Raw genomic sequence first — 22,737 nt, 5'->3', positions numbered from 1 at the left:
TTAGGACATCTGCCATTCTATGAGTCTGCTGAGTATCTCACTTCCCATGTTGGATCACTCTCCCCTTTATTTGTTCTATCGGTTAGTATTAGCAGGTACTAGACTAGTTTATGTGCTCCCTTTGACTCTTAGTCCTTTCATTATGATCAATTGTGAACTGAAATTGATCACTTGAACTAGTGAGATGGCATTGGTACATGCCACCTTGATGGGATTGAATTGGAGTCCCCTGGCATGTTTCTAACAATACCATTTGGGGCAAGTCAGCCTGAGCATGTCCTAAATTGTACATCTCTTCCCTCTCTTATTCCCACTCTTATGTTTAACAGGGATCAGATTTCAGTTAAATTTCAACACTTAAAAATAACTGTGTATTAATTACAGAATTAAACCAGTCATATTAAGTAGAGCAGACAAAAAAACTACTAAGAGGGATAATGTATTAAGTTGTTCATTTACAGTCAGGGCTATGCTGATGAAGTCACCATTTCTCATAGTGTCCATTTCACTTCAGGAGGTTTCCTTCTTGGTGTTCCATCAGTTGTCAAGGATCAGGGAGAACATATGGTATTTGTCCCTTTGGGACTGGCTTATTTGACTCAGCATGATGTGTTCCAGATTCCTCCATTTTGTTGCAAATGACTGGATTTCGTTGTTTCTTACTGCAGTATAGTATTCTAAAGAGTACATATCCCATAATTTCTTTATTGAGTCTACCGTTGATGGGCATTTAGGTTGGTACCAGGTCTTGGCTATTGTGAATTGTGCTGCAATAAACATTAGGGTGCAGACTGCTTTTTGTTTGCCAATTTAAATTCCTTTGGGTAAATTCCAAGGAGTGGGATGGCTGGGTTGAACGGTAGGGTTATATTCAGGTTTCTGAGGAATCTCCAGACTGACTTCCATAGTGGCTTGACCAGTTTGCATTCCCCACCAACAGTGGGTTAGTGTCCCTTTTTCCCCACATCCTCGCCAGCATCTGTTGTTGGTAGATTTCTGCATGTGAGCCATTCTAACCGGGGTGAGGTGGAACCTCATTGTGGTTTTGATTTGCATTTCCGTGATTGCTAGTGATCTTGAACATTTTTCATGTGCCTGTTGGCCCTTTGGATTTCCTCTTTTGAAAAATGTCTATTGAGGTCCTTGGCCCATCTCTTAAATGGTTTGTTTGTTTTGCTTTTGTGGAGTTTCTTGATCTCTTTGTAGATTCTGGTTATTAACCCTTTATCCGTTGCATAGTTTGCAAATATTTTTGCCCATTCTGTCAGTTGTCTCTTCACTCTGCTGACTGTTTCTTTTGCAGTCCAGAAACTTCTCAATTTTATGCAATCCCAATAGTTGATTTTGGTTTTGACTGCCTGTGCCTCCCGGGTCTTTTCCAGAAACTCTTTGTCTGTGCCAATATCTTGAAGGGTTTCTCCAATGTTCTCTAATAACTTGATGGTGTCAGGTCATACATTTAGGTCTTTAATCCATGCTGAGTGGATTTTTGTCTAAGGTGTAAGGTAGGGGTCTTGCTTCATGCTTCTGCATGTGGAAATGCAGTTTTCCCAGCACCATTTATTGAATAGACTGTCCTTGCTCCAGGAATTGGTTTTAGATCCTTGATCAAACATAAGTTGGCTGTAGATGTTTGGGTTGATTTCTGGTGTTTCAATTCTGTTCCATTGGTCTATCCATCTGTTTCTGTACCAGTACCATGCTGTTTTGATTATAACTGCCCTGTAGTATGTCCTGAAATCTGGTATTGTGAAGCCTCTACCTTTGTTTTTGTTGTACAAGATTGCTTTAGCTATTCGAGGTCTCTTGTGCCTCCACATAAATTTCAGCATCATTTTTTCTAGATCTGAGAAGAATGTCCTTGGTATCCTGATTGGAATTGCATTGAATGTATAAATTGCTTTTGGAAGAATGGACATTTTGATGATGTTGGTTCTTCCAATCCATGATCATGGAAGATTTTTCCATTTTTTGGTATCCTCTTCTATTTCTTTCTTTAAGGATTTGTAATTCTCATTGTAGAGGTCCTTAACGTCCTTGGTTAAGTTTATTCCAATGTATTTGATTGTTTTTTAGCTATTGTGAAAGGTATTGATCTTAGAAGTTCTTTCTCAGCCATGGCATTGCCTGTGTATACAAAGGCTGTTGATTTTTGTGCATTGATTTTATATCCTGCCACTTTGCCAAACTCCTCTATGAGATCCAAGAGTCTCTTTGTAGAGTTCTTTGGATCCTCTAAGTAAAGAATCATATCATCTGCAAAGAGGGATAGTTTGACTTCTTCCTTCTCAATTTGTATTCCTTTCATTTCTTTTTCTTGTCTGATGGCTCTGGCTAAAACTTCCAGAACTATGTTGAATAGCAGTGGTGAGAGTGGGCATCCCTGTCTGGTGCCAGATCACAGTGGCAATGCTTCCAACTTTTCCCCATTCAATAGGATGCTGGCCATGGGTTTTTCATAAATTGCTTTGATTATATTGAGGAATGTTCCTTCTATACCCAATTTGCTTAGAATTTTCCTCATGAAAGGGTGTTGAATTTTATCGAATGCTTTCTCTGCATCTATTGAGATGATCATATGGTTTTTCTTTTGCAGTCTGTTAATGTGGTGAATCACATTGATTGATTTGTGAATGTTGAACCATCCCTGCATACCAGGGATGAATCCCACTTGGTCTGGGTGGATGTTTTTTCTGATGTGTTATTGTATTCTATTTTATTGAGGATTTTTGCGTCTATGTCCATCAGGGATATTGGTCTATAATTTTCTTTCAGTGCTGCATCTTTCTCTGGCTTAGGGATTAAGGTGATGCTGGCTTCATAGAAAGAATTTGGGAGGACTCCCTCTTTTTTGATTGTTCTGAATAGTTTGAGGAGAAATGGGATCACTTTTTCTTTAAATGTCTGGTAGAATTCAGCAGTGAATCCATCTGGTCCTGGGCTTTTCTTTGTTGGGAGGGTCTTTATTACTGTTTCAATTTCTGTTTCAGTTATGGGTCTATTTAGGTTTTCTATGTCTTCCTGGTTCAATTTAGGTAGATTGCATGTGTCCAGGAATCTATCCATTTCTGATACATTTTCTTGTTTGCTGGCATACAAATCCTTGCAGTAATTTCTGATGATTCTTTTTATTTCTCTGGTGTCTGTTGTTATGTTTCCTTTTTCATCTCTGATTTTATTGATTTGGGTCTTTTCTCTTCTTTTTTTTTAGTTAGTTGGGCCAATGGGTTTTCAGTTTTCCTTATTTTTTCAACAAACCAGCTTCTTGCTTGGCTGATTTTTTGTAGTTTTTTTTTTTTATTCAATCCTGTTAATTTCTTCTCTGATTTAAATTATTTCTCTTCTCCTACTAGATTTGGGTCTGGTTTGTTGCAGATTTTCTAGGTCCTTGAGATGCGCTGAAAGCTCATTTATTTGGTGCCTTTCCAATTTCTTGATATAGGCACCTATTGCCATAAACTTGCTTTCAATACTGCTTTTGCTGTATCCCATAAGTTTGATATGTTGTGTTGTTATCCTCTTTTACTTCCAGAAAGTTTTTGATTTATTTTTGATTTCTTGAATGACCCAGTGTTCATTCAGGAGCATGTTGTTCAGTCTCCATGTGTTTGCTTACTTTCTGGGGTTTGCTGAGTTGCTAATTTCCAGCTTCATTCCGCTGTGGTCTGAGAAGCTGCATGGTATGATTCTAATTCTTTTAAATTTGCTGAGACTTGCTTTATGGCCTAGTATGTGATCAGTCCTAGAGAATGTTCCATGCACTGCTGAGAAGAATGTGAAGTCTTTAGATGTAGGATTGAAAGTTCTGTAGATATCTGTTAGATCCATTTGGGCTATAGTGTCGATTAAATCTGCTGTTTCCTTGTTGATCTTCTGTCCGGATGATCTGTCTATTTCTGAGAGTGGAGTATTGAAGTCCCCCAGTACTATTTTATTGGAGTCTAATTCTCCCTTTAAGTCCCTTAACATATCTTTTAAATAAACCGGTGCATGTAATTAGGTGCATATACATTTATAATAGTTACATCTTCCTGTTGAATTGAAACCTTAATCATTATATAGTGTTCCTCTTTGTCTCTCTTACCAGTTTTTGTATTAAAGTTTATTTTGTCTGATATTAATATGGCTACACCTGCTTTTTCTTGGTTTCTGTTGGCATGGAATATCTTTTTCTAACCTTTCTCTTTCAGTCTGCATGCATCTTTGTTAGAGAGATGTGTTTCTTGTAGGCAACAAATTGTTGGGTTGTGTTCTTTGAGCCAGTCATCCAATCGGTGTCTTTTAACTGAAGAATTCAGACCATTAATGTTTAATGTGACTATTGATATGTAGTGACTTTGCCCTGTCATTTTCCCGTAGATATTTTCTAGTATATGCTTTGAGCTTCCCATGCTCTTTTACTGGTAGGTGTTCTTCCTTTCCCTTCTTTCATATTGATGGCCGTGTTTTTGTGTTTCTGAGTGCAGCACATCTTTAAGCATCTTTTGCAAGGCCAGATGAGTGGCCGCAAAGTCTTTCAATTTCTGTTTGCTATGAAAGGTCTTTATTTCACCTTCATTCACAAATGAGAGCTTTGCAGGATATAATATTCTGGGCTGGCAATTTTTCTCTCTTAGCACCTGTGCTATGTCTCACCATTCCCTCCTAGCCTGTAGTGTTTCTGATGAGAAGTCTGCTGTGAGTCTGATTGGAGATCCTCTGAGAGTAATCTGACATTTCTCTCTTGCACATTTTAGGATCTTTTCTTTATGTTTCACTGTGGTGAGTTTAATTACAACGTGTCGTGGTGAGGATCTCTTTTGGTCATGTTTATTAGGGGTTCTATGAGCTTCCTGTACTAGGATGTCTCTGTCCTTCTCCAAACCTGGGAAGTTTTCTGCTAGTATCTCACTAAAAAGGCCTTCTAATCCTTTCTCTCTCCCCATGCCTTCAGGAACTCCTAGAACTCGAATGTTGGTTTTTTTTAATAGTATCCTGTAGATTCCCAACAATATTTTTTAGGTTTCTAATTTCCTCTTCTTTTCTTTGGTTTGACTGTATGTTTTCCTGTGCTCTATCTTCTAAGTCCGATATTCTCTCTTCTGCCTCACCCATTCTGTTTTTAAGGCTTTCTAGTGTGTTTTTCATTTGATCTATTGAGCTCTTCATTTCATTTTGATTTCTCCTCACTGTCACACTTTCCTGTTCTAGTAGTTGCTTTATTTCATTTTGATTCTTCCTGAAAATTTCATTTTCACGAGAGAGATTTTCAATCCTGTCAATAAGGATTTCTGTAGTTCAAGGATTTGCTTTTGAAAACTTCTAATTGTTCTTATCATAAATTTTTTGAAATCTGTATCTTGCATTTCTTCTATCTCATCATCTTCATAATCTTGGTTTGGGGTGTTTTGTTTATTTGGAGGCATCATAGTGTCATCGTTGATCTTGTTCCCTCGATTTCTGTGTTTGTTGCTTGGCATAGTTAATTCTTCTTTCATAACTGTGCGTTTTTTAATTTTTTTTTTATTTTATACTATGTCTGTGTTAAGTGTACTGCCTGCTGTTGGAGGAGCCTTGGAGGCTTGAGATGGGTGTGGCCTGAGAGCTCTGCTTGGTTTTTCCTTGTTACGCATGTGCAAAGGTGACACCCTCAGGTTATGCGTTTTAAATCTCTCTTTTCATTTATTTATCTATTTATTTATTTTATTTATTCAGGGGGTAAGTAATATCGCATGCACGGCTGTGCAGAATTGATGGTATTTAGCTTCCAATCTCTGGCTTCTACCCAAAGAGTCTGTGCATGCTCTGTTTCTCCTCTGGACTCCCACTGGGTTGCCTAGGCTACTGAATTGTAGTGACTCAGTTCCTTAGCTCTCCCCTGTTGTTATGTAAATCCAGAGAGGGGGCCTGCTCTTTGTCTCTTGCAAACTCTTGCAAACTCTTGCAAACTCTCCCAAGCCTTTCAGCCTTGCAACCTTTGCAAGGTTGGCAGAGAGAGAAACCCCCCACCTTTTTTTCCTTCTCTCCTATAGTCAGTCTGGTGCACTTTCCCACTCCCCTCTAGATTCTGACCTCCGTTTCACTACCAATGTCTCGGGTTATTAAGCTCACCTCCCCTTCCAGAGCCAATGTGTGGACTTGGAGCCCTGGGCATCCCAACTCTCCCCGCTGGTGACTGTGTGACATCCCGATCTGTCTATTTCTGAGAGTGGAGTATTGAAGTCCCCCAGTACTATTGTATTGGAGTCTAAGTCTCTCTGTAAGTCCCTTAACATACCTTTTAAATAAACCGGTGCCCTGTAATTAGGTGCATATACATTTATAATAGTTACATCTTCCTGTTGAATTGAACCCTTAATCATTATATAGTGTTCCTCTTTGTCTCTCTTAACAGTTTTTGTGTTAAAGTTTTTTTTTGTCTGATATTAATATGGCTACACCTGCTTTTTTTCATTTCTGTTGGCATGGAATATCTTTTTCCAACCTTTCACTTTCAGTCTGCATGCATCTTTGTTTGAAAGATGTGTTTTTTGTAAGCAGCAAATAGATGTGTTTTGTTCCTTAATCCATTCAGCCATTCTGTGCCTTTTAAATGGAGAGTTGAGTCCATTAATGTTCCATGTGACTATTGATAGACAGTGACTTTGCCCTGCCATTTTCTCAAAGATATTTTCTCGTGTATGCTTTGAAGTTCCTATGATCTTTTACTGGTAGGTTCTCTTCCTTTACCTTATTTCATATTGATGGCCATGTTTCTGTGTTTCTGTGTGTAACACATCTTTAAGAATCTTTTGAAGGGCTGGACGAGTGGTGACAAATTCTTTCAATTTCTGTTTGCTATGAAAGGTCTTTATTTCACCTTCATTCACAAATGAGAGCTTTGCAGGATATAATATTCTGGGCTGGCAATTTTTCTCTCTTAGCACCTGTGCTATGTCTCGTCATTCCCTCCTAGCTTGTAAGGTTTCTGATGAGAAGTCTGCTGTGAGTCTAATTGGAGACCCTCTGAGAGTAATCTGACATTTCTCTCTTGCACATTTTAGGATCTTTTCTTTATGTTTCACTGTGGTGAGTTTAATTACAACGTGTCGTGGTGAGGATCTCTTTTTGTCATGTTTATTAAGGGTTCTATGAGCTTCCTGTACTAGGATGTCTCTGTCCTTCTCCAAACCTGGGAAGTTTTCTGCTAGTATCTCACTAAAAAGGCCTTCTAATCCTTTCTCTCTCCCCATGCCTTCAGGAACTCCTAGAACTCGAATGTTGGTTTTTTAATAGTATCCTGTAGATTCCTGAGAATATTTTTTAATTTCTAATTTCCTCTTCTTTTCTTTGGTTTGACTCTATCTTCTAAGTCTGATATTCTCTCTTCTGTTTCACTCATTCTGTTTTTAAGGCTCTCTAATTTGTCATTTTTTCTATTGTATTCTTCATTCCATCATGATTTCCCCTCACTATCACAGTTTCATGTTCTACTAGTTGCTTTATTTCATTTTGATTCCTCCTTAATGTTTCATTTTTTCATTTTTTTCTATCCTGTCCAGTAAAGAATTCTGTAGTTCAAGAATTTGTTTTTGAGAATTTCTTAATATTCTTATTAATATTTTGAGATCCGCTTCTTACATTTCTTCTATCTCATCATCTTCATAATCTTGAATTGTTTTTTTTTTTTTTTTCATTTGGGGGTATCATAGTGTCTTCCTTGTTCTTATTACCTCGGTCTCTGCATTTGTTGTTTGGCATTGTAGAGATATTCTTTGGTTTCTTCACTGTGGTGTTTTTTCTTGTTGTATTATGACTAGAGTAAGTGGACTGTCTGCTTTTGCTGGATCCTTAGAGGCTGTGATGGGTGTGGCCAGAGAGCTCTTTTTGTTTCTTCAGGGTTAAGGTTGTACAAAAGGTGACTCAACCAGGTTGTTCTCTCCCTTGCTCGTTCTCTCTCTCTCTCTCTCTCTCTTTGTCTCAGAAGGGAAGTAATTTGCACAGCTGAGTGGAATTTAAGGCAGTTTGTGTATGAAATCTGGCCCCTGTGGGTATTAGACTGCTCTACCCCAAGGATCACACAAAGGGTCTATGCAGCCCTCAGTGTGGTCTCAAATTTCTCCGCAGTCTCTCACCAGATTGCCAAGGTGACCGAGTTTGTGTACTCAGTGAGTTCTCTCGCCCACTCTTAGATTTTCACAGTCTCATTTCATTAGCTCCACACTTTCACTATGTTCTAACCTCCAGTTATTTCTCCCCACCAGAGTCAGGTTTTTCTGCTTGGCTGATGGTGGGCACCGCTTTGTATGTCCAAAATGGTGCCTGCTCTTTGTCTTGCTTGGCTTTGTAAGCTGAGTGGAGAGAAAGGCTAGTGTCCATGCCAGTTCCCCTTATTTATTTTTTTTTCTTCATTCCTGGTGAACTTTCCACAGTGGGGCTTCAAGCCTCCTTCCCTCTAGGCTCTTTCTGCCTTTCCCCGCCAATGACTTGGTTACCGAGGTTTTTGTCTCACCTCCCCTTCTAGCGCTGGCATGCAGACTCCACACCTCGGCTTCTGTGCCGTGGGCATCCTTGCTCTCCCTGTAGGTCCTCTGTGTCATATCCACTAGATCAGGAAGTGTTTCCTCTGCAATTTTTTTCCGAGCCTTTTCCTGAGACTACAGTAACTCCACTTTTATTAAACTATCTTTTCAAGATGTATTTTCAAATAACTTTATACACATAAGCTTAATTCTATGCTAAATAAAAGTTCAACAAATAGTATGAAAAAATAAACCATTCCTCAAAAATTGAGAAAAGGGCTGTTCAAAGTCATCGCATCTCCAAGTGTTGTTTTTTTTTTTTTAATTTTCATCTTGTGATTATTTTAAAGTTAGCTCCCACATTTTAGGGAGAACCTGTGGTATTTGTCTTTCTGTCTACCATATTCATTTTATCTACTTGTCTACAGCAGGACATTCATTTTTTTCCACATTGTAACTGGTATAAACTAGTTCTCCATACTGTTTTATATAGCCGCTTTACCAGGTTACATTCCCTCCAACAGTAGATTAGCGTTCCTTTTTGCACACATCCTCACCAGTATTTGTTGTTTGTTGATTTCCATATGAAAGCCATCCTAACTGGGGTGAGGTGAAACCTCATTGTGGTTTTGGTTTACATTTCCCTGATGGCTAGTGATCCTGAGAATTTTTTTCATGTGTCTGTTGGCCATTTGGATTTTCTCTTTTGAAAAATGTCTGTTTAAGTGCTTTGCCCATTTCATCACTGGGTTGTTTTGTTGTTGTTAAGTTTCTTGAGCTCTTTATGTATTCTGGTTATTAATCTTCTATCAATTGCATAGTTTGCAAATAATTTCTCGCATTCTGTCAGAGTCTCTTCACTTTGCTGATTGATTCTTTTGCAGTGCAGAAGCTTCTCAATTAGGTGAAATCCCATTTGTCAATTTTGGCTTTTATTGCCTGTACCTCTAGGGTCTTTTCCAGAAATCTTTGTCAATGCCAATGGCTGACATCATTTTAAAATCAGTATTTTATGACTTCATGATGAAGAGTAAGAATAGATTATATCAAGGTACATACACTTCCCAAATCTGTAGGCAAGGGCAATGGCTTCACTTGTATTTTCCATAGCCATGCTCACTGTCACTGTGCTCCCATCTTTAGTGATCTCCCACTCAGCAGTTTCTGCTGTACTGTGGTCTCTCACAGCTACTCATCTCAGAACTCTGGGTCTATGACAAACAAATGCTGTGAAAACCTAGCAACCAGCTGATTTCTCTCTGTTTTTTAACAAAATGGATAGCAAAAATTTTAGCCTAGTGATTATGATGACCATGTCCTCAGTGGAGTGTCTGAGTTCAAACCTTGGCTCCAGCTCCTGACCCCAACTTCTCAGTAATTCAGACTCTGTGAGGCAGTGGTGACAGATCAAGTATTGGTTCCCTGTCACCTATGTGCATTTATTTCTGGGAATCTGGTTCTGTCCAAAACCAGCCCCAGCTGAGTGGGTGATTTTTCTCTTTCCTCTTAGACTTATTAAAACATAAACATGGCTGGGGAATTTTTGAAATAAAAGAAAAAGAGTAATTGTGTGAATCTAACCTCAGCTGACTAGCAAAGATATAAATAATAATGTCATATTTATGAGCAGCTATTCCTGAATTTGGGAATATTGAATTAATATCTATTTCCTTAATCAATTTACTTACATTACAATCACTCATATTTGATATGATATCTATACTACATATGCTTTTTGTTCAGTTTACTCTGGCTCATTTGAGTTTGTCATTTCACTGTTGGAACCATAATTTAAGTGGGGTTTCCTTCCCAGTAGCAAAGTCTATTGATCATGCTATTATCCTGAAATGGATACTGTACTGTCCACACAGCTTTTAATGAATAATCATTGCCCATCTACACACGCTGGTATTCTCAAAGATGTCTTGATCCTTGTTCTTATTAACATCAGAGTAGCTGACTGTGGGTTACTATGTTCTACCCCAACACCCACCCCCATCCCCCAAATCCTACATACTCTAACAGAGAATATGCTTATGCCAAGAATCTGTTTTAATCATGATTTACAATGTTTTCTTCCTGAACATCACATTCCTATGCTTTTATGAAACCACAAAGCTGCTAACATAATCTTCAGGGGAAATCGTTGTAGAATCATTATTTAACTAATGAACTTTTCTTATTCATACTCAAAAAATAAAAATAAGGTGGTATCTTTATCACACATATATGTATTTTTCATGAATACATAGAAATAAGTCTGTAATTAAATACATAGGACTAAATCTATCTATTGACTGCTGTTCATTTTTCACTTCGCTTAGAGTTTTTTCCATTATTCCAAATGCAGAGAATGCTGTTTCTATTGATATATAATTCACAAAGCTAAAAAGTGTATCATTTTAAACTGAAAACCTCAGTGGAACTGAAGCATATTCATACTTACATGGTACATTCGCATTGTATACAACATGTTTACAGATTTGTGCAAACAACATCTCTATGTAGATCCAAAACCACTTCACCATCCCATAGTCAATCTCTTCTCCATTAAGCAGCCACCAGCAAGTTCTCAGACCACAGGGCATAGAACCCTCCATCTCCTTCAGGTTCTTTTTTAAATTTTTTAAAAATTTTATTTATTTATTTGAAAGTCAGACTGACACAGAGGCAGAGAGAGAGAGAGAGGTCTTCCATCTGTCGGTTCACTCCCCAAATGGCCACCATGACTGGAACTGGGCCAATCCGAAGCTAGGAGCCAGGACTTCTTCCAGGTCTCCCACATGGGTGCAGGGGCCCAAGGACTTGGTCCGTCTTCTACTGCTTTTTTAGGCCATAGCAGAGAGCTGGATTGGAACTGGAGCCGATGGGAATCCAATCAGCCCCCATATGGGATGCCGGCACTGCAGGTGTTGGCTTTACCATGTACAACACAGGTCCAGCCTCTTTCCTTGTTTCTATAGGTTTACATATATTTTACATACGATAGAAAATATACTAAAAACATATTATCTGTTGCAAAGTGCTTGGACACCATCCTTTAAGTGTGGTCACACAGAAAAATGAAAAGGATGTGAGGTAATGAACAAGACACATAGTTGGATAGAGCCAATCCTCAGTGTATGCAGTTGCAAATCATTCTCATGGAACCATAACTTGTTACATTTTAAATAATCATATAAAAGTATTTAAGAAAATTCTTTTGAGATTTTTTCTATGAAATGTGAGAGAACATAGATATGACCAGGAAATCAATGTTTGATAACGAATACATTTTCTGTCACTTTTCACAGGATATGTCACTTATCACAGTTCCTGTGACTTTCCACTTGCCATGGGATGTTTAAAGAAGCCTTGCTGTTGCAGAATAGAGAATTGAGAAGATTTTTGTGGAAACAAATTTATTGTGTGGAAGGGTAGGTCCAGGGGAATGAGCAATTTTGAGAAGTATACAGAGAAGTGACAGAAATCCAGTCCTTTGAAAGTTGAGTCCTTTTAATTTATTTTCCCTTCCACAGCTGTCATTTCTCTTTTCTCCCTCTTTTGCTCCCTAGTCCCTCAGAACAGAAGAGAGGTGTCAACATTTTTAAGCCCACTAATATTGCCACATTCCCCGATCTATTATTTGGGGTATTGGAATGGGTGAGACTGTTGGGATCCACAAATGAGTCTAATCAGTGTCCATGGAGATAGCTCACAGTTGTCCTGAGACACTGATAACCTGGCATAAGGTCATGCTTAGATCCCAAGGGGCTCTCCCTGGTATCATGGCCTAAAAGGGCATTGTTGAGATGTGCCTGAACTAGAAGCTATGAAAGCCTGAGATCTACCACTCTAAACAGACCCCCCATCAATCAATAACTCAGTTCTACCAGAGAGGAAGCATTGGTGTTCCTGATCATGAAAAGAAAAGGAAAAAGAAATATGTTTCCTAAGGAGTCAATGTTTTTTGCTCTAGGATGCTGATGGTACTTTTTTAGGAGCATTACAGAAACGGCATTAATTCTGGGCTGGGCTGCTAGTTTGCTGATTAACAAGGGGGTTTAACACCTTGTTGGTCACAACAGTGGAGAGTGCTTCTCAGACATTCAAGAGATCCACAGGCTCATGTGTTCAAAACAGGGTGAGGAACATTTAAGTTGTTTAATTGGAGTTAGTCTGCCCTTGTGAGTTTCTTTTGGAATTTACACCTGTCCCCTCAGCAGGTTACCTTGCATAGGAGGGAGCTCCTTGTTTTGGGGACAGAATTGCAGCCTTGTGGTTTCCCTGACCTGTGCCTTTACATAACCTATCCCTTATTACTGTTTCCACTTGGTGTCCCAATCTCTTTTAGTATTTCCATTTCTACCCAAAATCTGAATGGAAACATTTTTGTGGGAGGTCTTTCATGTGTGTGAATTCCTTGGTTAGGTGACAGCTACTGACTGTTTGCATTGTGTTACAAATGAGGAGGTGGAATGTGATCTGAAGATGAAGGAATCCCTAACATCAGAGTGAGAGCCTTTAGCTCAGGTACCAAAGCTGGAGGTGCACTCTGCCTTCTGTCCTGAAGCTAGGGAAGTATCTCTCCACCCTCGTCCTGTGCAGAAGTGGCCCAGCCATCAAGTGCTTGTCACATCCTAGAATTTTTGATGCCTAGACCTTGGTAATATAACATGGGCACCAGCTATTAGTTCTGTCTTGGTATCTCATTAAGAATATCAAAATTATTTAAAGATTTAACACAAAATAAAATTCCATGTAATTTATTAGTTAGAACAAAAGAATCATGGAAAAAACAATGATTTAATGGACAAACATTGTTAGTCTTTCATAATTTATTAACAAGGAAGAGTTTTTATATTCAAATTATGTAGGTAACTTGAGAATTCAGAAAAGATGAGAATAATTCAAATAGAAGAAGAGAAAAATAATTCACAATGAGAAAACACAATTAAATATCATAGAAAAATGATATGTGGGAGTTATTTTTAAATTCCAAGAATAAATGTAGTTGGCTAAACCACTGAAAATAAGCAGAACATATTCAGGTGCAAAATGTGAAATGCAGAGAGGAAAATTCATTACCAGGACTGAAAATAAAGACACTTGAGTAACAGGCTTGGATTCTACACAATAAGTCATAAGTCCTGAAGTAAATGCTCATCTTTCTAAGAGAATATAGTTGAACAAAACTGCCTTCATAATCATTGACATATTAGAGTAGAAAATTATACAAAGGGCCCAAAAAAGTTCCTCAGGTGAATATGGATAAAGAGGAGAATGCTTTCCAAAGCTGGAAAAACTGGCAGGTTGGGTGGTTATTTAAAATATTCAAAACCTTATGGGAAATAGAAATGCCTGTAAGTTTGTTTCTGCTACTGAGCAGAAATTGGATTGCAAACTGGATACACCAAGTCCTTTCCAGAAAAGTTCATGAGGCTGAGTGTGTGCACAACTTTTTCACACCACTAGAGGGCAACATCTTGCTGTCTGGTCCACACATGGAGACACACCCCTACTATTTGTAGGACCTTCAAATATCTGTCCAGGAAACAGGAGTATGCTACCTCACCCCAGTTACAAAACCTGAACATCCCTCACAGTGATTTGGAAACACTTTGCTTCATAGGAGTCAAAGAGGCATCTCAAGATCTTCCATGGCCCTCAGGGCTGGCACATCACTAAGTAGCAACCATAGTCTGACTTAGGACTTCTTCTGAATTCCATGGTCTCACCTTTCTCTCTGATGCTTCCCCTCTCTTTAGGTGACTGTGGAAGAACTACCAATATGTGTAGGCCTTCCACTTTGCCATCCAGGAGATCAATAAGTATGCTCAGCTACACCCAAACCTGTCCTATTAAAAACTGAGTAATATTCTTCTGGAATGAACAGACAAACTAATACTGATATCTGTATGTGATTAAAATTTAATTAAAATAAGGGCATGTCCATTAATTGACATGTGCTCTGTAACCTCTATCCTGCTATATTATCAGTGGTGAGCTATCTTAAAATACACAATATTATGTGCAGAGTTCAAGGTCTTCTTGACAGGCAGATGACACAAGCATATAACAAACCATAATTTCAACTGAAAATGAGATGAGTTGAATTTTCTTAAATACAGGCTTTTCTTCAATATTTTAATGAAAATAACAATTTTACCCAAAGTAAATAAAATTCCATTCCAATGCAGTGTCTTCTGTTCAATACATCACAATATTTATACATAAAGCTGACCTCAGGAATTCCAGAGAAAGGAAAATATAAAATAAGGAAAGACTTCTTCTAACAGATACCAAGATATATAAAGAACAAAATCGTAGAAAATAAGTATTGTTTAAAGTGAGGATGTCCTAGGAGCACTAAGTAGTTTATTTCTCCATCTGATTATGAGCAAGGAAAGTTTTAAACTTGATGACACTATACAAGTATAATTTTTTCAAAGATTTATTTATTAATTTTAAAGGCAGAGATATAGGGAGGCAGCGAGAGAGAAAGAGGGAGGGAGACAGAAAGAGAGAGAGACAGAGAAAGAGAGAGAGACAGGGAGAGGTCTTCCATCCCCTGATTCACTCCAAAAATAGCTACAATTGCCAGAGCTGGACCTATCCAAAGCCAGGAGTCAGGAGCTTCTGGGTCTCCCACATGGGTTCAGGGGCCCAAGGACTTGGGCCATCCTCCACTGCTTTCCCAGGCCATAGCAGAGAGCTGGATTGAAGTGGAGCAGCCAGAACCTGAATCAGCACCCATATGGGATGCCAGCACTGCAGACGGCAGCTTTGCCTGCTATGCCATAGCACAGGCCCCTAAACAACTGTTCTAAGTCAAGTAAATACAAGGCTGATGAGAAAGACAATGTGGACAGTAGAAGAAAGATTTGAGAAGCATCCATGTCCATCAGTGAACCTAAGGAAAAGGCAATTTAAGCCCTGCCATCTGCTAAAGGTTTTTTTGGATGGACTACTTGGCACCTGTAGATGAGTGTTCTCCCTGGGTTAGGAATGCAGAAATTTTCACAACAGAGAAAAATGAAGAATTTGAGATAAGGAAACATGGAGTCTTTTCCCCCCTACATATGCAGAGCTCTGAATCCCATGTGCAGATCACGAGTACCCAAACATGGAGAGAAACCACTGCCTCCCCCAGCTGGTGACCTCCTTAGACTTTAAGGAATCCTTGGGGATGGCGCTGGTCTGCATGGCTCTGTGCTTCTCTGTCCTCACAGCTGCGGTCCTCTGGGTCTTGGTGAAGCACCAAGACACTCCCATCACCAAGGCCAATAACAGGACCCTCAGCTACATCCTACTTATCACCCTCCTCCTGTGCTTCCTCTGCTCCTTACTCTTCATTGGCCATCCCAACACAGCCACCTGCCTCCTCCGGCAAATAACAAATAACAAATAAAAAAGCCTTGTGTTCACAGTGGCTGTTTCCACCATGCTGGCCAAGACCATCACTGTGATGTGACCTGGAAGAACAATGAGGCTATTGCTGGTATCAGGAGTTTCCAACTTCATCATTCCCATCTGCTCCTTGATCTAACTGGCTCTCTGTGGCATCTGGTTGGGAACTTGTCTTTCCTTTATTGAGTTAGAGACACCCTGAGCCTGACCACATCATCCTTGCATACAACAAGGGCTGGGTCACTGCCTTTTACTGTGTCCTTGGCTACCTGGTCCTTGGCCCTGGCCAGCTTAACTGTGGCTTTCCTAGCCAGAAATCTGCCTGACACGTTCAATGAAGCCAAGTTCCTGACGTTCAGCATGCTGGTGTTCTGCAGTGTCTGGGTGACCTTCCTGCCTGTCTATCACAGCACCAACGTGAAGATCATGGTGGCTGTGGAGGTCTTCTCCATCTTGGCCTCCAGTGTAGTGCTCCTGGGCTGCATCTTTTCCCCCAATGGCTATTTTAGTCTTATAAAAACTCACTAAAATTCTTTGAAACCTTTTAAGAACCAGAGAAGTTCGAGGGGATCCTAAAGTATTTTTCTCATGAGTTTCTTCACATTTTCAAACCTTATAAACAAAAACAAAAGGAAAATAGCATTCCTACATTGTCAAATAAGAAATCTATAAATCATTGTTAGGCATTTAGCCTAGCAATTAAGATGACCTTGTCCCACATGACAGTAGCTGAGTTTGTAATTTGGCTCTGACCCCTCACACCTTATTTCAAGGAAATTAAACCCTTTGAGTGAATGGTGATGACTCAGAGTTACTGGGTCCTTGTAGGTTGATTTTTTTCCTGACTCCTGGCTCTGGCTTCAATCCATTGTCAGTAGCTTCAGGCACTGAGATATGAAGCAGTGAAAGGTTGGTCTCTCAATTATCTCTCTGTTTCTCTCTTACTCTCAAAAACTCAAAGCTGGCAGAAATATAGTAATATAAGATGAAAGGAATCACTGCTTAAAATTGAAACAGAGCTGGCCATCAAATTATAAACAGCAATCACATTTTATATGATAGGGCTCTCCCTGAAAATATGCACACTAATTAATTTGATTTTTTATCACTTTAGATGTTATAAATACTCATATTTGAAAATATGTCTCAGTTATACATGCTTTATGTTGCTTCCATGAAGGTCATTGAACATTTTTTTTTTATTTTGTGTTAATAATGTAATGGAATTTCTTTCCCAAATACAAAAGTCAAATAATCCTTGAACATTCATCTCTTTGGACACTGTATTGTTCACAAAACTCTTAGTAAATAATTACGGCCTGGCTATTTTGAAAAACTATATTTATCACATTTGTAGGTAGTATTCACGATTACATAGTAATGATTCTATAATTGTGCCCTCTATCATTTGACAGCTTTCTGTTTTGGTCTTTGCTTAGAATTCTTATTCCTTGCAACAATGATGCTATTATTGAGGTGAAATTCACATACCCAATAAGAACCACTGAAGTATTGTACAATGATGTGATATTACAGTACATTCACATTAAAATTCTGCATTGATTTTTGTAAAGTACATTCAAAAGTTTATGCAATTATGATGTCTGTGTATATTGCAGCTTTTTGCATCACCCTATAATCAAAGCCTTTCTCCACTAAGCAGCTGCTTGTAAACCTCCATGAACATAGTTTATGCAACCATTCATCTCCTTTAGTTTCTATGGGCTTACCTCTTCTGGATAGTTCTTAGCAATGGGATGAGATAATATGTGACTTCTGAGATCTACCTTCTTTCACATGGCATTACACTTTCAATTCATTAATTTATAGCAGGTATCCTTCATTATTTTTATGCCTGTTTAACATTCAAAGTTATGGATTTCCCATATTCAACTTGTTCATTTATTCACAGGTGACAATTTAGGGGTCTCATCCTTTCGGTGTCATGAGCAGAATTTTCTGAGCATTCTTGTAAAAATATATGTTTGGGTATGCACCTTCAACTCTTCTGAATGCACAGGATATTTCAAATTGTTATGAGGAAAACACAGTGAATATATATGTTTATTTTAGTAAAACTTTTTAGTTTTTATTTATTCATGTTTTAGGCTAGTTTCTATAATGTAAAGGAAATTAAAAAAAAAACCAAAAAAGTGACATGTAAATCAAATTTTTTAAGAATAATAAAGATAACAAGAATAATAAAGGTTAGGGTTATGGTTAGGGTTAACCTAGTATACAAATATACAAATATATATAGTATCCAAACATACAAAATAGTATCTCTAGTATCCAAATATACAAAATACTTAAATATAAATATGTTGAGTGTTAAAATTCTAGGCAAACATAACTTATAAAGGTATAGCCAGTATAGTAGTATTTTATGAGATATGACTTTTTCATGACATTTCTTAGTATCTTGCTTTTTAATAACTATTTTCTTAAGTATCTATTTCATAATTCATTGATTTACTTTATATTATTTTTAAAAAGAGAAATATTTTCTGAAACCAGAAAATTAGGTTCTTTAATAATACAAAATGATGATAAAATGCTCAAGCTATTTAAGGGCTTTCCCAGATTCTTTTAAACATATCATGCCAAACACAGAACACAGTAGCTTTGGAGGATTCTGTGCTGGAAGTTGATTTTATTTCCAAGGTAACTCAGATTATGCTATGGAAACACATGAACACCAAAGTTGTAAGAGATCAATGCAGTGAAGATTTAAATTAGTCTCATAATGAGCATATAACAGTGACTGCTGAGAGAGGGGGTTGTTTTCCCCAGAGACATGGGGAGAAAATGAGGGAAAGACCACTATCCTGATGATCTACATCCAAAGTCCATGTATTCCTCAGTTGGAACTGCAAAGCATGCACAGCATGTGGGGATCTTGCTGGTTTTCTTCCATGCTGTGAGTGAAGAGTCACTCTCCTTAAAGCAATGGTCATGTGAAATGTCATCTTCTCTATGCTCAGAATGACAGAGTGCGGCATGGGGACAGCCTCATCCACAACCATGCCCCACGTTGCTGCCATGGTCCACACTTTAGCCACATGAAGAAGCATTTTTCTGCAATGTATACACCTACAAGACTCTACATCACTGTGTAGCATGTGCACATTTGCAGAGGAAACTCTTATGCTCCTCTTGAAAGCAATATCACTAGATACTGAGGATGTTTTTCTTCCTGAATTTGTTTCTTTGAATTTGAATTCTTCCTAGATTTATTTAGGTTTTACCACTGCATTATCTGAATTCATTACTTATATGTAAAATATATTTAGTAATTCAGATAGGCATGCACATGGTACAAATAGATTAAATTAGCTGAAGAAATTAAATTCTAGGAAAAAGACAAATAATCATATGTAAAAGTTAACCTCAGAGAGTTTATTTCACCAATTAATTTCTTTTTTTACTTATAGTAAGAGTACTTGAAATAGTCTGTGCTCCTATTTACAGTCGGTAATTTGGCATAATTTACAGTGAATTTGTCAAGGGTTCCAAAGATATATTCCTAATATACCCTATATTAGGCATCATAATCCAAGAAGGCAAGAATTAGTTCACACTATGAATAGCTGTAATATAATGTGAAGATTTGAAAGTTTTGTATTTGGTCATACACTGATCCTTATATTATGAAAAGAAGATCACATTTTCATAAAGTAGTCCAAGGGTAGAGATGGAACATGACATAAGTAGTATTATACATAGGTTTAAATTTATAGAATGTACACATTTTTATAAGTTTGGGCCTACCAGATAAACAAAGTGTCTTTAAACAGAAATTGTGAATTCTGAAAAATCTATGGATTGATTTGTATGTGTTGAGCCAAAACTGAGCTTGAATTTCATTTATTGAATTTAAATAAAATTTTAAAATAAACCTACCACTAGAAGAGTAACCTACACAAAAATCATAGTGGCCTGTCCATCCATGTTTTGCTAATGTTATTGGAGAACTAGGGTTAGCTTCCATAAAGATGCAACCAAATCTTTAGGATGAGTTGCAAAGAGCCCATAGCCAAGCCAACCTTGAACTATATCATACACCTATGTTGATTGTATTAAGTCAATTCCCAATTTGTTAGAAGGGTTCATGGACAAACATTTCTAATCATTTGAACCCATTAGGTTGTGGCCACCAAAAAAACAAAACAAAACAAAACAAAACAACAAAAAAAAAAAAAACAAAAACAAAAAACTAATTTCTACCAAAAAGAAACATTGAGGATAGGGAGTTTGAGAAAAAATAATGACTGCTAAGAAAACATGCACCTCCCACCTCTCATTTGAGTGTTCTCTCTCTTTCCAATTATGCCTATTGTACAGTTTCAGCAACTTCCAAGGAAAATCCAATTTGCAAACAGGGCTCGGGATAATGTATCCTTCCATGATCAAGGCACAGTATGGCACACTATGATAAACAGAGTATGTGGATTTTTCTTTGGGTCTTGGGTTGCTGGCTAAAATTGGGGAGTTTCCATGCAAGAGTGCACATGACCAAGACTTGGTCATCAATGCAGAGATGATAGAATGGCCTACTGTATTCAAGGAGGTGTCATTCCATGAGAATTAGAAACAGATGGAGGTGAGAGGATATGAGGTGTGAAATTTTAAAATATGCATTCAATTCTCATTTCACTTATATGCACAAACTATGATGTTCCTCACACATGTCCTCAGCCAGTGTCTATCGAATGTGCAAGTTTGTATCATCAGCTGAGAGAATTGTAGTAACAAAGCTAATAAATAGGGAAAGAAGCAAATTAAAAAGAAAGAAGAACACACACATGCTCGGATGCTACATATATTCCTGAATACATTCTGAAAGGCATAATTACATATGGTGAGAAAATTTACTGTATTTTGATGCACTCTGAACACAATTAGATTACACAAAAAGATGTTTAAGGGTAAGTGCAGGGATTCACTACTGCCCTTCTCTGGATATACTTAGTTATTTAAAATTCATGAAGCCAGTTTCTCCATTAGACTACTACAGGCCTGGGAGAGATATTAGGCACAGCCATGAAGAGACTTTCTGGGTACATATTGGGTCATCAGTGGTGAATGTGACCTTTCACCTTCTTGATGAAGGATCGTGTGAACAGGTAAAACTGAGTGTGTCTTTTTTTAATTCCAACAGTAATTCTTTCTACAATTGACAAATCCATCAAAACAATAGAAAGACCTAACAACTCTTGGCCCCTGTGCACGCAGGTTTACAGAGCTCTGTCCCAGCAGCACCCCAGGGAGGAATGAGAGTTCAAAGCATGTTTTCCAAAGCTGTTTTTCCCCATAATGGAGAGTGGCAGGTGCATAGCCTCAGGGCAGGGTGATGCCATGAATTCCTGGATGGGACAGAAATGAAGCAATAAAATATATAAAAGCCAGAGCTCTTCTGATCTCAGGGACATTAAGGCAAGGTTAAACACTGTGACTCCATTTGAAATGTCTTCCTTGTGGTTCTAGCTGTGTCCCTGTGTGAACCAGTATTTAGCACACACTATCTACAGCTTGAGGGCATACAGGAATCCTGGGACCAGTTATGTACTACACAGATATCTAGTCTCACTGCAGGGGGCTGAGACATCAGAGATAATACAGACCATTCTCTCCCAATATCAGCAGAGACTTCAGCCTTTAACTTTATGTTTGGTTCACTTGACATGTTGTTTTCTGTGATTTTTCTCAACCCACTCCTGAATTTTTCATACAGTTCACAGGACATATCTCCCAGGAACTGTTATAATTCCATGATGCCAAGTGTCTATAGAGATGGAGACTTGGTACTGGGTGGGTTTTTCCCCCTTTACTTCCTGGAACCAGAATCAGACATGATCCGGTTATCTTTTTTATCCAGGCCAATGGATAAAATGGAGAGAGACCGGTAAGTCCAACACTGAGTTATGTGTCAACTGTGGTTCAGACTGTGAGAGAGTGTGTGCTTGTACCTGTGTGTGGTTAATTGCACTTGGGAATTCTTAAAAAAGAACATATAGAGAAGTTGAAGGAATGCATGTCAATGAAGGCTGCACTTGCTTCCCTTCTTTTGCCTTTCACAACCGTCCCTTTACATTTTCTGTTTGCTCTCCACTCCTGCAGAGAGTGAGAGATGGACATTTTCACCCACTCTATTGATCTCACCTCCTGATCAGCCTCCAAGAATCTTGAAATGAATATGCAAGGTCTGAACTTAAGACCTGGCAGCCTTGTGTAATGGAAAAAAGAAGTAAACCTGTCAGCTTGCAGCTGACAACAAGTGCTGTAAGTAACCCAGCAGTGAATAAAAATCCCTGTACCAGGGAATTAATTGCAATTAAGCAAAAATGATTAAAAGCAAGAAACATTTCAGTTCAATGCTCTTAAGTTTCATTCAAATAAGTAAAACTACGTATGGAACAGTCTTCGGTAGCATATTTTTAAAATTATTTACTTGATAGGTAGAGTTACAGACAGTGAGAGGGAGAGACAGAGAGAAAAGTCTTCTGTCTGCTGGTTCACTCTCCAAATAGCCGCAATGGCCAGAGCTTTGTCAATCCAAAGCCAGGAGCCAGGAGATTCTTCTGGGTCTCCCACACGGGTGCAAGGGACCAAGGACTTGGGCCCTCTTCTACTGCTTTCCCTGGCAATAGCAGACAGCTGGATGGGAATAGGAGCAGCTTGGACTAAAACTGGTGCCCATATGGGATGCGGCACCACAGGCAGAGGATTAACCTACTACGACACAGTGCCAGCCCCATCAGTAGCATATTTTTTGATTGGTCTACATAGTGTATAACAAATAAACCCTGTTTCTGAAATAAAAAAAAAAACTTTTGAATCACCTGTTTATAAAAAGTAACAAAATTTG

The sequence above is a fragment of the Oryctolagus cuniculus genome (genome assembly GCF_964237555.1).
Source record: "Oryctolagus cuniculus chromosome 16 unlocalized genomic scaffold, mOryCun1.1 SUPER_16_unloc_1, whole genome shotgun sequence".
Taxonomy (NCBI): domain Eukaryota; kingdom Metazoa; phylum Chordata; class Mammalia; order Lagomorpha; family Leporidae; genus Oryctolagus; species Oryctolagus cuniculus.
Note: the sequence above shows the minus strand (reverse complement) of the source record.